Source organism: Nanorana parkeri, unplaced genomic scaffold, assembly GCF_000935625.1.
Source record: "Nanorana parkeri isolate BGI_ZX_2015 unplaced genomic scaffold, ASM93562v1 scaffold1525, whole genome shotgun sequence".
In the NCBI taxonomy this organism is placed as follows: domain Eukaryota; kingdom Metazoa; phylum Chordata; class Amphibia; order Anura; family Dicroglossidae; genus Nanorana; species Nanorana parkeri.
In genome coordinates this window covers 204,979-223,344 of record NW_017307793.1, presented here as the reverse complement: position 1 = coordinate 223,344, position 18,366 = coordinate 204,979, and the positions used below count along the sequence as shown (strand labels likewise).

Sequence of the window (18,366 nt, the reverse complement as noted above, 5' to 3'; positions counted from 1 at the left end):
GGCCGGATTTACTCTCCCTGCTGCCCCAAGGCCAGGTCCTGTGATGCACCCCCCCCCCGGGAATCCCCCCTCCCTTCCCATCAATGGAGAATGGCAACCAGATGGCAGGACGGCGGGGTTAGTGTCAATTATTTTTACTGTTTCTTAAATTTTTAAAACTTTTTTATTACTTTTTATTTTTTTAAAAAATGATTTCTTCTTATTTTTTGTAATTTTTATTTCATAATTTTTTATCAATTAATTTTTTTAGATTTTTATTTATCTTATTTACTTTTTTATTTTTATAATTATTTTTTAATAATTTGTTTCTTTTTTTACTTTTTAATTACTACTAATTAACTACTTTCGGGTATTCTCTCCAGCTCAGTATGGCTGATTTAGACGGAAATCAGTCATACATCGGCTGTACTTCGGTCATCTGAACATGCTCTGCATGTTCGACTGAGCCAAAGTGCAGAAGGACTTTGACACAGCCGATCCAACATCTGGATTGGCTGAGCAAAAGCCCTGGCAGCTCACTCGCTGCTGTTCTCTCCTATTCACATAGGGATTCACACTGAACAGCAGTAAGTGAACCGAGGGGCATTCGGCTTGGCTATTCTGCTCGGTACCTCCGTGGTACCAAGCAGAATAGAAAATCAATGAAAATAGTCAAAAAAAGGTTGAGAATTGTTTTTAAAGTGTAAATAGGAACATTTAAAAAGAAAGATTTACTGAGTGATAAGTCTGCATCCGTTCATAGGATTGTATGGGGCTCATATACCTCTGTTGTTATATCACTTCTCTTGTAACTCGTTATTCAATTTTTGTCATGCATCCTCAGAAATACCAATAAAAATTACATGCATAGAAAAAAATTAATAATAATAAAACAAAATAAACAGTTGAGCGGAGCTAGCAGTGACAGCTAGGTCCACCCAATTGTTTCCTATTGGCCAGCACCTGCTAGGGTCTTCTAGCAGGTCCCGGCCAATGAATAACAACTGGGCGGAGCCGGCATTGACCATACCTTTTAAACAGGCTCCCAGTGGCTTTAGCTAAACTCTACCTGTGTAAAGCCAACAGTGGGATTTACACTGGAAGTGATTGTTGTGGCTGAGCAGCCACCAGATCACTTCCAGGGGGCAGTAAAAAAGTGTGCACCTCCCACCTGCACCCCCACCTTGCTTCCGGGGCTCTGCTGCCCCTCCTCTGGGCCCGGCACCAGCATTATGGGTGTTGGCAGGCAGAGGAGAGAGAGACCAGTGAGCATCAATTTGCCGATTCCCTACAAACTGAATGGAGCTGGAAGCAATGCTGATTGCATCACTTCCAGTTACCCAGCTGTCATGTCATTCTAGCCAGGGAAGAAGCTATTCAAGTGCCATCTGCGCTTGAATAGCTTTTTCTGCAGATGAAAGGTGACACTAGGGGTCTAATAGACCCCTAATGTCAACTTAAAGAGTACCTGTCACCTCCAATGTGCTATCATATAGCAGGCTTGTAAGTCCCCATGTGATAATGGTACTTGCGGTTGTGCTGTCGGAAGTACTTAGGATCAGGCTGTGCAGGTTAGAGGGATATACAGACTCCATGAGGTTACAGCAGCTGCGTGGGGAACAGAGTGAGAGGCTGTCTTGAGAAGTTTCAGCATCAGCTAAGGTGGTTGCTCCAGGAATGAACCTGCTCGGATGGATCCAACCAGAAAAGGAGACTAGAGGCAATTGCAGCATGTCAGGATGAAGAGCATTCTGAATTAATTTGCTCAGCATCATCACATTGCTTAAACACTGGGGAATTGAATTTGCGGTCTTAAAACAGCTGAGGAGGAGGAGGGGCTGCATGACGCTACAGCCTGTGAGAACCAGGGAGGTGGAGCTGAAACCGGGAGCCAGATCGTGGAACAGTAAGTATATTACAATCGTATAGCAATGTATAGCAATAACTATCTCTTCCTGAAAACACTCTTTCAGCTGGAAGCATCTACTGCAAGTCTTCACACTGACAAAAAAGCTGCAGAAAATCCTGCTTTTTATGGAGAAGGGGCTGATACATTAGAAAACCATGATGTATGGCTCTTCTAAGCCCCCCAACCATCGTTCAAAGTCAAGGAAGTGTATTATTGGTAATTGGTTGTTATAGTGGTGAATGATCACATTAGTTTGCCACAGCATTTCTACTATGTGGTGTTCCCTGCAGAGCAAGGGGTAATGTTTCACCCAGCTCTGCAAAAGGACCCTCAAAATGTGCCTGTCAGACCACTGGTGCAGAATGGCACAAAGTCAAGGGAAGCTCTCCCAGGTTATTTTTCTACATTCTGAGGTACCACATGCCCTTAAGCTGAGGGGAATCCAGGGAGGATTTTCATCTTTGGTGAGTTTTCTGCAGGGTTACATTTTTACCAGGTGAAGAGAGGTTTTTGCTATGTGAGGAGGAGATTTGCTGGCTGGGGGAAATTTTTACTGAGTGGGGGTTGCTGGGTGGGGATTTTTGCTGGGGGGTAGGATTATTGATGGGTGAGGGGGTTTCATTAATTTTTGGAGGGTGGTTTGTTAGGGGGGGTGCATTGGTGTGGGAGAAGTGGCCCATATAATGGTATTTTTGCCCATTTGTTGCCCGTATATTGTCATGTTTGTAATTTCTTACCCATATATTGTAATGATTGCCAGCAAACAGTTGTCCATGTATTGTATAGGCTGCCAAGCAAGCTACTGACAAACTATATGCAGTCTAACACACTGGTGTTCCAGTTTCAACTTATCACTGTCCACATACATTTTCTCCCTTGATAAGCCCTCATGAAGGGGGTATTTGCAATAGCCCCTGACATGCAATGGTTATTTACTGTCCCCTCAACACTACATTAAAGATGTATCTGAATCATTAAATGGAATGTGGCACTTCTATTCACAATCATGTATTGAACTTTTGTCGGTTTCCTGATTATTGTATGTGACTGCCCATTTGTAGCCCATGTATTGTCAGGAATACCTTTATTTGGGTTCATATTGTCAAGTCATTGCTTTTAAGAGGACCAGATTACTATAATTACATTTTCTGCATGCCTGTCACTAATAAACCAACCTGCTATTACAATGTTATACAATTTTTGTTTACTAGCGTGATAGCATACACAACATTCAGATAGTAAAAGTTGACAAAGTGTTGGTTTCATTTCTGGATATTATTTGTATTTGTTAAATTTATGATTATTACTGAAAAATATTTTAACATATGGATAAAGGAGGTGTTTAAAAAAATCCATCTCAAATTTCAAATGTGCAAGGTACATTACCGTCTTTAGGTAATACGCTGGTTGTAATATATCATTGGTTGCACTGAATAATGTATCAGCTATATAGTGTAATATCTTGGTGATTGTTGCATATAACATGCTTAGTACAAGTTACCAGTGACTGTTTAATATATTATATTGGTTGTTATACTGCATGATTTAAGATTACTCCACACTCGGGGAGTGGGCAAAAAAACCTCACACATTTAAAGAACAAGTCCAGCTGTCTCCTGCTCTACTGCAGCAATGCTCCCTCTGTGTCCTCACACCATATACACTGCATTGGATGTGTTAACTCCAGGATCCTTAGACCGCTGAATTGGAGGGGGAGAGAGGCTCCAGGGACTGGTCTAGGACCCAGTCGGCTCAGAGGTTTGGATGAGTATAAGTTTTTTTTTCACCGTAGGCACAAATGAGCAGTTAACCCTTGCAAGTATTGGGGTAGCCCCACTGCAAGGGTTAATAACATTTTAAACAAGAGTCCTGCTTTAAAATAGGGATGACCTTGATCAGCACACAACCAATGCCTTCAGTTAAAGTCAAGGTAAAAAGTACAGGTAAGATACACTGTACTTCAGTTTAGTAAATAAGATTGTCTCATTCTGCCTCTAGATTGTGTTCAGGTTTTAACCTGTGAGTGATTAAATCAGGGTATTCCATGGTGTATCCTTAATTCCATGGTACACATCTGTGCTAAGTAATATATATAGAAAAAGATGTAAAAAAAAAAGAGAAAATAACTTTTTGCCAGAAGGCTTGCCACGTTTCATTTCAAAGCATACAGATCATCCATCTGGTGCAAAATATATGCATAAAGATGTGGGTGGTAACAATTTTAGAAATCATGCTTTTAAAAATAACTTGCTTTTTGAGATTTTGTGAACAAACAATGCTTCATCAATGGTCAATGCTGCTAAGGTATTTCATAGAACCGCACACAGTTCTGGTTTTATAATATTATAGAAGTGTGCCAATTGTTAAATGTAGCTCTGAACATCCTAAATGCTGCCTAAATTACACCAATGATCTGATTGCCATTTCATTAGCATATTTAATATTGGGTTTGTGCTTCCTCTATTTTTCTAGATGCCTAAACAGATGGAATGATTTAATCCCTGCCAACAAACCTAAAAATAGCTACAGCCACACAGAGGTCTGAGATTTTAAACAGTTTAGATTGATCAAGTTGGTTCTAACAGGTAATCTCCAGGCTTTCTACATTTAAATGAGTGTCTGCTTTTCCTATAGCATTCCCATGAAATATCATTTTGCTGATGAAGCTGAAGTTGTAGAGATGTCATTAGCTGCTACTGTCACTGAAAACAGATTAGATGGAGCTGATTACGTGTGGATAGATGTAGTCTGTTACAAAGTAGTCTTTAAGAAACCCCTCCTCTGTGTTCCAACCCACCCTTTTCATTTGTAAATCATTCTGTGTGCAGCCAAGATTTCACTCCAGCTATCTCTCCTCCTCCCTTAGTTATCACCCACCATGCTGAATAGTGCTTTTCTATCAGCAGCACAATCTCCTCATGTCTGAGGCTTGCTTATTAATCAAGCTTTGAAGGGAAACCAATCAGATAGTCTATTTGACTGCAATCCCCTTGCTTGTCACAGTTAAAATAATACTGCAAGAGGGATCCTCCAGATAAGAGCAGGTTTAGCAGTGAAGTTACTGTACGGCTAGCACTGTGGATCATGCATTGACAGCATCCTGCTGGACACAGATTGATGTGCTTAATGCATAATTACATCTAAGGTTCTTGATTATATACAGTACAGCATCACTGTGCAAGCTGCTTTTTATATATACAAAATGTATGTGTTGATGTTTGCTATGCTCTTAACTTAAATAATCATAATGACTAATGTAAATTGATCTTTGCAGATTGAGGACTTAAGAGTACAGTAGACCGATCTTTACAGAGCTGTTCAGTTTTTTACATTGAATATACTTAGATAGTCTTGTTAGCAGAGAAAACACAATCCTGGTCATGCTTGTATAACATTTTCATTGTTATTTAGCTGTAACAATGTGCTGTTCGGACAGCAAAAGATTGTGCTTCACAGTGCCAGAGCGGAAGAGGACAGGTGGAAGACAATATTGCTACACTAGCTAAGCAGAACTGCCTTATGTAAAACTTATTTACCAGATGTTATCTGAAGGTACCTCTGACCTTCCTCTTGATATTAATGGACAGATCAGCAGTAAAGCTGCCAGGCTGCAGAAACATGTGAAACTGACGTTAAGAAATTAAATGATTCAGCAAAACACAATTATTTGATGAAGTTTTTTGTCTTGCCAGCAATATATAGTAGAATTGGTGTAATTGCATATTTCTTGTTACCTTGAAGATCCCAAACATGGGATGATGAATACCAGTGGTAAAGAAATCAATATTTACTGGGATTGGAAGGAACTGTTGCTCCACAGTTATTTATTTTAAATAGACCAGTCAGTGTGAAAGTGTTTAAAGCACCACCTTGAAGGTTTTACTTAATATATCCCACCAGAAGCATTACATACGTAGAGAGAATAGGTAAAATATTACAGCCTGACTTTCCATAAAATGATGATCTTCCTTGATTATTAATAATACTACTAATAATAAAATTTTCTAATTAACATTGCTAAACCGGTAGTATTTGAAGTAAGTGAGGTTTAGGTAACACTATAAAAAGAAATAGAGCATAAATAAAAAGCATTCAGACATTTGCAGAAACTATAATGTGTTTCGATATGAAGAAATAGCAATGCTAATAGTGTAATCAAAATACTCAAAATGCATGTGATAAAGTATTTTGGAATCTGGGGTTTGCTATGGTGAATTCTGTACTTTTACAAATAACCTTGGATTTTATGCAGTTATTAAATAATGACTATTATTAAAGAATTTAGGAGGAAAATATATAATAATTGTTTAGGAATCAGAATTTCTTCATAGCTTATACATACAATAATTTAATTATGAATATTCATTCATATCTGCCCTTCATTCTTGAACTATGGTTATTGGCTTTTTATACTTCTAAGCATAATAGTTAAATCAAGGACATTGACAGGTCTAAAACAATTGTATAAAGCCCTGAATCACCTGACCTTGACTGAACTGAAAACTCATTATTTATAAAATGTATCTTTCAAGGTTATGCATAAATACCTTTGCTAATCTCTAAGTACAATATTTTGTTGTCGTGTTTATTGTTTTTGTTATGCTTTTTATATGTATCTTTTATGCATATTTATAACTTCAATGTCAATGCCATGAGTGCACCATATTGAAGCAGAGTTTACAGCTCTCACAACCAATTCATTCTTCCAGTACAGTTAATTTATTTTCAAAAGAAGTGCTTTGCTTTTTGTTTATACAGCATTAAAATTAAACATTAAAAATGTGTAGAGAGAAATATGGAAGCTGCCAATGTTGATCTCCTGCTAAAAATACTTGTTACCTAGCTTTCATGCTGACTATCTGTTTAATTGGGTTTTTATAACTGACCTGAAACAAGCATGCAGTTATGGAAGTAAGGGCTCCTGTTGTGCATGGTGCTTTGTGAAACAAAGTATTTAAGCCATAGGATCTCTAGGATAAACAGGCATAGAGATTGTTTATACAATTTCATTTTCTTTGTAATTGTTGGTATCTTAAAACAGTGAAATAGATCCTAAACATGCCAATATAATGTGCCCAACATATCTAGCAAATGTTTTGGACAAAATCTGTTATCAATTGGCTTTTCTGTTAGGTGTAGACATGCCTATTTCGCTTGGTCATAGTTCTGAGTCAAGGTGCAGAAAGGTATATACTTTTCAACATGTTAATTAATGTCTAGCAAACAAACTCTTCAAGAAAATATGAATAAGGCTTATATCTATGTATAGTTTCAATGAGCTGATGTGAAACATTTACCTTTAAGTAAATACCTTCCTCATTATCTATTCAAGCTTAGCTTGCCATCTTAATAGTTTTTATTACTTTCTATTTACTTTAGTATTATGAAGCATTTTTTGGATATTTTATTAAGAGTTCATTACACAAGCATCTGTACTGTCATTTTCATGGTCCTAATACATATAGTACATTCCTTTATAATCATTCCAATAACTGAAATTGTTGCTTGCGATTACCTTTTGAGATGTCATTTTTTTTACAAATGATATGCTACAATTTGACAATATTTTTGTCTTAAAATTGTCTAGAAAGTTAATTTAGCTAGGTTACAATATATCCTGAAATCTAACTGCAGCATGTACTCATTAATTACCTAGGACATAGCGATCTCTGTTCTTTTATGTTCACAGATACAGTAATTCCTACTTTACCTCAGGCCTAATGACCTTCACCAAACCATTTGGGTTGACATGATTGTTTAAAGTTTTACTTTTGTAATTCAAATTTTTTATGGAATTTTACCAGATTTATTGTTGATAAGGACTTGTTAAGTGGTAATATTAATGATGATTTTAATGTAATCAAGCCCACATCTATTCTGCAATAAAATAACATTTCACATTCCGCTCAGATACCATTTGTAAGTTCTATAATTGCATGTTACTATACTTTCAATATGTATCATAATTATTGTCAATAGATGTACAATGTGAGTTTGTTCATTCATTAGCTGCAAAATACTAAATTTTTTTAAAATCAGGTTCAAATATTTTTAATTTACTAATCATAAAAAGGTAAATAGATTAGTAAATATGCTCTGCACTGATTAACCAGAATTGCTAAAGTATGGTTAACACACATTATTGTTTTGCAATTTTTTTAAATCCAGGGAGTTGTTTATTTTCTGTTAATTGCATAGTTGTCAATATCTATATTTCCATTTTTAATTGACTGGATGAAATGAAATGTAAAATGATTGACAATGCATGCAGTTATAACAGTGCCTTTCATGGTGAGCAACAGTATTACCATGGTTTTTATTTTTCTTGCAACAATTATTATACTGAGCTCTGAATTAAAATAAATGAAAGATCTTTTATCATACAAACCATACTCTCTAATTAATTCTAGCCTACTCTGTAACATGTATTGCAACAAACCATGTTCCACTTCAAGACAAATTATTTCATTTCTATAACATTAGCTTACAGTTACAAGCTATTTCACTTTAACATTAACGTTTTTCAACCAGTGTAAGATACTTGCTTCAAATAATGGTTAATTTAAAATATTTAGGTTTGTTTTCCATATGTAATGATTCTAATTATTTGTCACCAATAAACAGTCTTTACTTTCATATGTTAGCGGTATTTAAAAGTTGCACCAGTTAAAAAATACATGAAATATTTCAATGCAAATAACTTTTTATTAGAAACAGTATTTTAACTTCTGATATTTACAGTACCATTTATATATTTTAAAAAAATTGTGTACAAAAAAGTGTGAAAAAAAATAGTTTTGTATCCCGACTATAGTTCAGTTTTCCAGTCCATTTTTTGTACTAAACAAGATTATGTGAAATATTAAGTGGTAAGACAAAGTTGTTGAGTTATTTAGCAGATTAGATTTTAAACAGAAACACTGTGTACAACATTTGCTCTGTTTTCTGTCAGCTGGGAAGATCACAACCAGTTTAAAGAATAAGGGGTCTATTCACAAAGCTGCCGAGGGCCTCGAAGGATCGGCCAAAGCTACAGCCAGATCCTTCGGCAGCTTTGTGAATAGACCCCTAATTGTCTGGAATATGGCTCAGAGGCTCAGTAAAACAATACAGGATCTAATTTTTAAAATCCGACCTGAAGGCTATGCTCAGTGATCTTCAAATCTATTGAAAATGGCATGGTGTGGTTTAGGAATTCTGCATGTTGGTTCGGTAATGTATGTACTAGAAAGTAAAAGCTGGAAGAAATAGTGACTATTAAAATTACTTGTTTTCTTCTCTAAAACCACAACCAACTTTGTGTATAGGAAAATACATAAGATATTAAATAAGGCAATGGGGTTAATTAACGTAAGGAGTAGAAAATGCTTGAAAAGCACATTTTAAAAAAAGTTTGAAAAAGACAGGATTTTGCCTATTGCACATTATTGGATGTTTGAAAAAAAACACAACTTTCCTTTATTCATTTAGCAAAGTAAACATGTATTGCCATTTTAGTAACTAAATCCTAATTACTCTTTGGGTCCGATTTGCAAATGTCAAGTTCATGTTGCCAGCCAGGGTAAGAAATATTCACTATATACTATAAATGATGTTTGTTTGTAATGCATCCTTCAGCATAAACAATCACAAAGGTAAACCTGAGTGTACTCAGTAGATACCCTCTAAGAAGTAGCTTACTATTTAGCTAAAAACAAATGAACATCAATATGTATTTTATATAAACTGGAAAGGCCAACATAATATTTCCAAAGTAGGCTCTAAAATATGCTTGCAAATACCTTATCTGACCTTCTGAGTGCCCTAGGAGCTTGGGATCGGGGGTGCTTACTTAATCCCAATTTTCAGCATCAAAGTGATGTGGAGCTAAATCCCTCAATGCAGTGCATGCCTTGACTGACCTGTACAAGAGTGTTTATACTGTATGGAGGGATGCCAAAGTCCAACAACTAAACTTAAAATTACAAATTAGAACACCAATGGATATGGATGATGGGGCATTGGAAAATACAAAAAGGTGTGTACTGGAATTTCTTGCTGCCTAATGTAACTTCTTATATTCAGTTTATCAGTTTAAAGAGGTTTGTTTAAAAGGAAAGCTGTCACTGGAGAAATGTGGAGGCGTCTGCTGCTAAACTATGCTTTTGAAAATTTCTATAATTGCCTGAATATGTTTACCCTCAATTGCATACTGACACTGACCTGAAACACATATCCAGCTAAGGATTTTTTACTTTCTCAGTCTGTGTATTTGCTGTAGGTCATTGATTTCTAAAGTATTGATGACAGTAAGTACATATAACAGCTTGGTAACTAGAATTTCAGAACACGATTAGCAGGGATAGTACCCATATCTTCTCATGATAAGTTAATGTAAAACATTGTTATTTTGAACCATTTTCATAGACAGGGGTTTATAAAAATGTAAAAATTCAAATATGGTAAAAGTTACAGTATATAAAATAAAAAAATGTCATATATAGCTCTTCCAGCCAGATCACCCAAAAAGTACAGCAGGGGATGGACTTAATCTGGCAAAACAATTCATTATTTGCAGGAGATAGAAGTATGCTTGCATAAGAGTGAGATCCTCCAAAAGGTAGAAGATTGTGTGCCTACTTAAAACATATGAAGGTAATGCTGGCCAGAGTTAGACTTTAAGAATGAATCTATATAATACTGTGAATGTGTGCATGTCCAGGCATTAAAATACATATAAAATACTTGTGTTTACTTCACTATGACATTGGAAGCTGCACATTTACATCTGAACATTTGCACCCCTTTTGCCACAGCAAACATTTGCACAAAATCATAATTTCTAGTGTCATGCATGTGAAATGCAGGGCAAGGCTTGGAGCACACATGCACATTTTTTTTGTATTGTCATTAAATTTGCATTTCCATTTCATACTGAAGCTACTGTAATTTTCTAAATCTATTCAAAAATTCAATGCAAAATGGCAGTCTTAATACTATACACTATTGACATATGGAATTCCCTCAGAAATGTAATTTCTTCTTTGTAGTAAGAATATAAATCTGGACAAAATATTTGATGATAAGCAGGGTGATTGTAGATTAGAGGATTTGGAAAACACTTTTAAACACTTAAGACACGTGATAGACATCGGGATATTTAAAAGAACATATTACCCCTAGGAGATGTAGATGGGATGTAGCCCCAAATTATGGTATTTTAGATGAAGAATCTAATAAGGAATGGCTAATTATTGTGAACTTAATTTTTTGAGCCTATTGATTCAAAGAAGAAAAAAAAAACTAGATGAATAACATAATAAAATACTATAGAAAAAGATTGGTTTTGTTTAAGGAACCATCCAATTATAATTAACTAGAAGGTAGATTACAAACAGTTTCTAACAATATTAGATTTGGAGACCAAGAATAAAAAACTTAATAAATACAGGAGGGACATCAATAATTATAAAAAAGCACAAGCCTATAAATAACAAGAAAACACAGAGCCTAATAGGGAAGGGAGCACCAGAAATCCAGAGAATCTTTAGTAGCTAGGGATGAGGTGAAAACTGAACGGCATTCAAAAACTACCTTCCCCACTAGCTTTTTAGAGATTTTTATAGACAAGATAGTGTAAAAGGGCATAAAAAAAAGGAATTAACACAGAATAAATCAGTACTGAAAGATAACTATGAGGCCACAATATATACAGGGTTATTCACTAAAGGGTGAAGAGTTTGGAGAAGGCAGGAGAAGTGAACAATCTAGGCCAAAATAGCTGATTTGGAAAAATTCTCCAATTCAGCTCACTTTCCAAATCAGCTATTTTTGCCTAGGTTGTTCACTTCTCCTGCCTTCTCCAAACTCTTCACCCTTTTGTGAATAACCCTGATAATAGATTTGATCCATTATACCATCAATGGGACATGCCAGTAAACAATTAGAAAGGGGAAAGATGTGCAGAGTTATTGTGGAAATAGTTCAGGTGATGCCAGTAAGTTAAAGAGGAAAGTTTTTTCCAGGTAGGGATCACAGGGCCAACCCTATGGTGTACCCAGATTCAGGGGAGATTGGGAACTGAGGAGACATGATGTGCAGCGGCATCAGAGGCTTTGGGAAAATTGGAGGAGCCATTCAGAGAGGTTTGAGGGCTTGGGAGAGGGAGAGAGTATGAAGATGGGAGAGACATTTAAGGGAGGTTATTTTTAATCTCTCAGATGTGGTGAGGAAAGATAAGGAAAACGTATGTTAGATCTCAGTGTGAAATTTGATCCAGTTTAGAATATGAGATTGAGAACTCCATATCATGTAATACTATGCATGTTACCTACCAGCTGGAATGTCCTTGTGGTCTCCAGTATGTGGGATGGACTATGAGAAAACTGTCAGTGAGGTTAAGGAAGCATATAAATAATATTAAGAAAGGCTATGACAAGCAAACAGTCGTGTGAAAAAATAAAGTACACCCTCTTTCAGTTTTATGGTTGTAAGTATCAGGACATCATAAAAATAAACTGGTCATTAGCAGGTCTTAAAATTAGGTAAATACAACCAGGTTGAGGACTGGAATGACTGGCTGAGGTATTTGTGCTGATATGCTGTGCTTGGTTTTCGCCAAATGTGGCGCTGTGCATTATGTCCAAACATCTCCATTTTGGACTTATATGTCCAAAGGACATTGTTTCAGAAGTTGTGATTTGTTCAGATGCAACTTTGCAAACCTAAGCCATGCAATCATTTTCTTTTTAGAGAGAAAAGGTTCTCCTGGCCTTTTTTAATTGTACTGTCATGAACTTTAACATTTACCATGCCTGTTGAATCTGAGATGTAACGCTTGGGTTTTTTGCAATTTCTCTGAGCATTGCATGGTCTAACCTTGGGGTAAATTTGCTTGGGACATCCACTCCTGGGAAGAGCGGCAACTGACTTGAATGTTTTCCACTTATTAATTACTATAGAATGATGGGCTTTAAATTGTTTGGAAATGGCAGATGGATAGGGAGCAACAATTACTTCTCTATGATCATTGTCGATGTCTTGCCTGGCATTGTCTTAAACACACACCTGAATGCTCCAGACCAGCAAACTGCTAAAACTTTGACTTTTATAGAGGTGGTCTCACTTGCTGGTGATCTGTTTATCAAGGGAATTTGATTAGCAGCACCTGGCTGCTACTTAGCCCCTTAATTCCTTTGGAAGCAGTAAGGGTGTACTTAGTTTTTCACACATTACTTTTTGGCTTCATGTTTGTAAAATAATGAAACAGTGTAATATGACATGTGCTGCTGTTTATCTGAAGTTGTATTTACCTCATTAAGACCTACTAAGGACTGGATGATTTTTATTAGGTCCAGATTACTTGAAACCCGAGTATTCAAAGAGGATGTACTTTATTTTTTCACATCACTGTAGTTTGTCACGTTATTTTAAGAATATGCGTAAAAAAGACCCAAGGGGTAGTATATGAACAAACAGCCCTATCCAGATAATTCCAATACTTCAGACTTTATTGAAATTCACAGCAAATCCAGTGTAACAGTGTATAAAGCTGTATAAAACAGCAAATACCAGCACCCCAACAAGCTACAAACTCTCACATGTTTCACCCGTAGTCTTATTCTTTCCACAAAAGTTTTTATTGTTTTCATATAGACATACAACAAAACAGGAAGCAAGTTTTTTTGTAGTTGTGCTGACGCAGCAGCCAGGAGTGTACTTTAAAGGCAGAGATCATTAGGTTGTGCACACATAAAGCTGGGTACCCCGATGCAAATAAGCCCCCTTGCCTGCAGACCCCCACAACCACCGGGTCAGGGTTGTGGGGAAGAGGCCCTTGTCCCCATCGGCATGGGGACACCCTCCCAATGCAGAGGGAATGTGGTCTGGTAAGGCACAGGGAGGGGGGGCGCTCGATCGCCCCCCCCCTTTCCTGCCGGGCCAGTGCTCGGATCAAGGGTCTGGTAGGACTGTTAGGGGGACCCCACATTTTTTTCCCCATTTTAGGGGGCTGTGGTTCCCCTTTAAAATTCCTACCAGACCAGGTCTGGTATGGATTTTGGGGGGAACCCCACACACTTTTTTTGTGTTATAACTGGGGGGGTCCCTCCTAACATTCCTACCAGACCTAAAGGGTCTGGTATGAATTGGGGGGGAACCTCACGCTTTTTTTTTCATCTTCTGCAGATTGTAAAAAAAGTCATTTTTTTCCTAATGTCATTTTGCTGCAACAAAATTCGTCCAATAAGGAATTTCATTGATGAAAAATGACATTAGGGGGAAAAAAATAATTTTTTTTTACAGTCTGCAGAAGATGAAAAAAAAAAGCCTGAGGTTCCCCCCCCATTCATAACAGACCCTTTAGGTCTGGTAGGAATGTTAGGAGAATGCCAATTCAAAAGCAAAGAAAAAAAAACTTTATCCATTACTCTCCCTGTCCTGGATTAGAACCTGCGACCTTGACAATGGGAAACCTGTACGCTAACCACTAAACTATTGACTCCATTGAACCTTTAAACATAGAATTGTTGTAGAGGGAAAATGTTGTAAATTTTTTTTTCCTAATGTCATTTTGCTGCAACGAAATTGCTGCAACGTCCAATAACAAATTTCGGGAAATCGGGAATTACGGATTCGTCTTAGCTGTGATTCGGATGCATCCGAATCTCCGAATTTCCGAAAATTTGTCCGAAACGAATTTCGGGGATACCCTATATCTAGATATATATACACTTTTTTTGCACTATTTCATATACTGTATGTGGGGATTTTTTTAGTAAGAATGTATATGTGCATTGCATTGGCACATGGAGTAATGGCTGTCCATAGATGTGCATGTGAGTTAGTACCATGCTGACGTTTATTTATGCACATTTTAGAGGATTTTTGTATGATTCTGTATGGTATTCTGTATGCGTTCTGCATGCATGTGTGCATGCTTTGCTTATGTACATGGAATAATGATCAGCCATATATGTATATATGAGCAGCACATACTAAGTTCTGTACAGACACACCTTGTATGATGTTTCACATGCATATGGGAGTATGTGTGAATGTATTATGTATACATATGGAATAATGGCCATCCATGTACAGTATATATGATATTACCACATACAGAGTTCTATATATGCATTTTTTAATGATTTTTATATATCTTGTAACATATGATGTTGTTGTAATATTATGTGTAGTGATTTTTACAGCCTTGGTCTATATTGTGTAAAATATGTGTAGCCGCTGGAGCAGGGTTAATGTGCTCAAGGATATGTGCAGTGAGTGGCATAGGATTAATGTGTTCAATGAGGATGAATAGTGCCCATTCCATTTCACAGAGGATTTTCTCAAATGAATATTTATTGAGTTTAACAAAGAAAACAACACATACATGTTGCAGTAGAAACATATATCTATGGTAAACAGGTCAAGCACTATCAACATACAGTGCACAAAATTTAACGCAGTAATAGAAGTACACAGCTTTGGTATTTATGACAAGTGTAATATGTAGTACTCCTTGGCCAAAGTATACAAGCTAAATCGGTATTGGCAATAGTCCAACCTTGAAGTACTTTCACAGAGGATTTTATCTAGGTGGAAGTTTACTAGATCACTTACGCTTTGAAGTGGACCGATTCACAATATAAGGACATTTTTATAGGGGGATACCCTATATCAGGGCTCAAAATTTCCACTCGCTTGCTCGCATTTGGCAAGTGAAAATGTAGTGCAGGCGAGTGGAAATTCAGTCAGGCTTGCGGTCACAGACCGTGTACCTGTCTCGTGGGAGAAGTTGCTCATGCTGGGCTCTCCGTTCTTTCAGCCCCAGCTCTTCACTGAGCTCCGGGTCGAAAACGAAGTGATTAGTAAGGTCTGCAGCAGACGTTACTAATCACATTAGATCAGAAGGGATATGCCTCCTCCCTGCAGAAAGACAGGCAGGTGAGGGGGCTTCATTGTTTTAATTTACATGGTGGGGGGCAGGGAACAGGGGGATTCTTATTTTATGTGTGGGGGGGCAGGGAACAGAGGGGCTTCTTATTTTATGTGTGGGGGGGCAGGGAACAGAGGGGCTTCTTATTTTATGTGTGGGGGGGCAGGGAACAGAGGGGCTTCTTATTTTATGTGTGGGGGGGCAGGGAACAGAGGGGCTTCTTATTTTATGTGTGGGGGGGCAGGGAACAGAGGGGCTTCTTATTTTATGTGTGGGGGGGCAGGGAACAGAGGGGCTTCTTATTTTATGTGTGGGGGGGCAGGGAACAGAGGGGCTTCTTATTTTATGTGTGGGGGGGCAGGGAACAGAGGGGCTTCTTATTTTATGTGTGGGGGGGCAGGGAACAGAGGGGCTTCTTATTTTATGTGTGGGGGGGCAGGGAACAGAGGGGCTTCTTATTTTATGTGTGGGGGGGCAGGGAACAGGGGGGGCTTCTTTATACAGCAGCTGCTTGTTTGAATATAGGTAGGAACGATTTTAGGATTTAGTGCAGACTTTGTATTTAAAATCAAATCATATCACTACTCACCTACAATTCTGAGGCAGAGGTCACATGAACTCACTGTATATAGTAAAATTTTAAAGTGCATATAAACCCTTCCACATACAAAAGACATATAGCTTACAAAGACTAACAGTAAACAATCCAGCCATACCTTGCAGCAATAAAAGTAGCAAAGAAACCTTTTTTTAGGTTATAATCCAGCTTATGCAATCAATTTTCTTTTCCACACTGCATGGTCCCGTTTTGTGGATGGGGCAAAGCTGCAGTGATAATATTTGAGAGTTGAGCAAATGCTATCACATGACCTGTTATACCTTATTATGCCAGTAAGACAATGGTGGTAGGAGATGCTGTCAATCACCTATCTGGAGGCACCTAGCTCTGCCTGTGACATGGGTACACAGGAAATTAGAAAAAAAGAGCACAGCTTTTGAGAAAAATAACTTTTGCATGAAAATTCAGATTGCAATACTACATTGGTGGCAGAGTGCTGCCACCAGATTTAAGGAAGTACAAACAACTTGCAGGAATCGCCAGGTATTGTGTCTTTACTGAAACGATTTTACAGCTAACAACACCACACATAAACAGACAATTGTGTTTTGAAGCCGCTAATAAAGAAATACGTTTTGGGTTTACTAATACTTTCAGTAATTTAAATTGAATTATAATTTCAGTATAATGCGTTGATACTTGACTGCCATGAGCAATTGTGTCTGAAACATAGTCTTTTAAAATCTAATATGCCCCATTTATTATATCAGCTATGCTTTACTGTTCTTTTTAATAGTCACTATAAATCATCTGTGGACAGAATTAAAACACATTTATTTTTACTGATATGAAAAGCACTGATAAGTGTTAAAGATACAGCATTTAATCATAGCATTTTCCCCTTGTGCAGTTATATATTAAGTCATATTCCATTGTATGTTTTTTTATGTAAAAACAATAAATGCTTCCACATTTGAGTAATCTGGGACAATTTTTTTAAAAAAAGAAAAAAGCCTTCTACAGCAGTTCTTGTACACTTTGGCCATTTAAGACAGTCTTCGTTCTGCATTAGCATACCAAACCATATATACTCCCTCCTAATTTCATCTAATTTCATCATGTAATATATACATATTTCAATGCTGTATTATTAAGCAGTTCTATATACTTGAACTGTGTCTGGCTCATAGTCTGTATATAAGTAGTCAGTCCAATTAAAATATAACAGTAACAGTGTTATTAAGTATAATCTGTTCTGGAATTCAGTCAAGACCACTTTTCTTATTTTGGGATAACAAGGATGTTTACTAACTCTATTCTGTGAGAAACTCTCCAAGAAACTTCACCCTTTTGTGGGTTCTTGCATGTTTCTTTGGTAGAAAGAGCACTTAAGTGAGAACATGGGTGGTAGGGCTTAAAACGTATCATATAATAATAAAAGAAAAAAGAGGTTGGAGTGAGAATTTTAAAGTCTACTTGCCTTGCTTGTCTAATCAGTTTTTTTTTTTGCCAAATTTCACATTTGACAGAATCTTAGCATTTTTAAATCTTTAATTGAGACATGCAAGTAACAGAGTCTCATGCATCCCTCAAAACAACACTGAGTGATGATCTTTCTACTTGAGCCTGTTGCAATTTTGCATACCCCAAGACCATTGTATTTTAGTTATGGATGCCCCTTATTTCTAAGAAATGAATTATTCAAAAACCAAACCTGTCCCTCCTGAAGTTATCTGGAAGCAGTGAAGTTGAAAAGAAAAAAAATCAGATGGTAGATACTGCAGGCCCACTCAGAGGCACTCCTCTTTTTGTGAATTTAATGACAGCATTAAGCTCAAGATATAAGGGTCTGCCAGCTAACAGCTATTCTGATCCATTGCCTTTATAGTATATTGGACTTATTGAAGTTATAATGGTGGATAACTTCAGATAGAAAATCATCAGCAGATCATCAGATAGAAATCTTCAGTTGACGTATTATAAAATGACATACTGTGATATATA

The 18,366-nt window shown here is 37.0% G+C and overlaps 1 protein-coding gene across 1 annotated transcript in view; it reads left to right on the top strand.

Moving 5' to 3' along the window:
- LOC108798615 (cadherin-9-like) overlaps positions 1 to 18,366 on the top strand; it is a 165,425-nt gene that overhangs the window by 11,003 nt on the left and 136,056 nt on the right. The window contains exon 2 of the mRNA XM_018570377.1: positions 4,734 to 5,033. The gene's annotated coding sequence lies outside the window, so the exon portion shown is untranslated. The remainder of the gene's footprint in view (positions 1 to 4,733; positions 5,034 to 18,366) is intronic.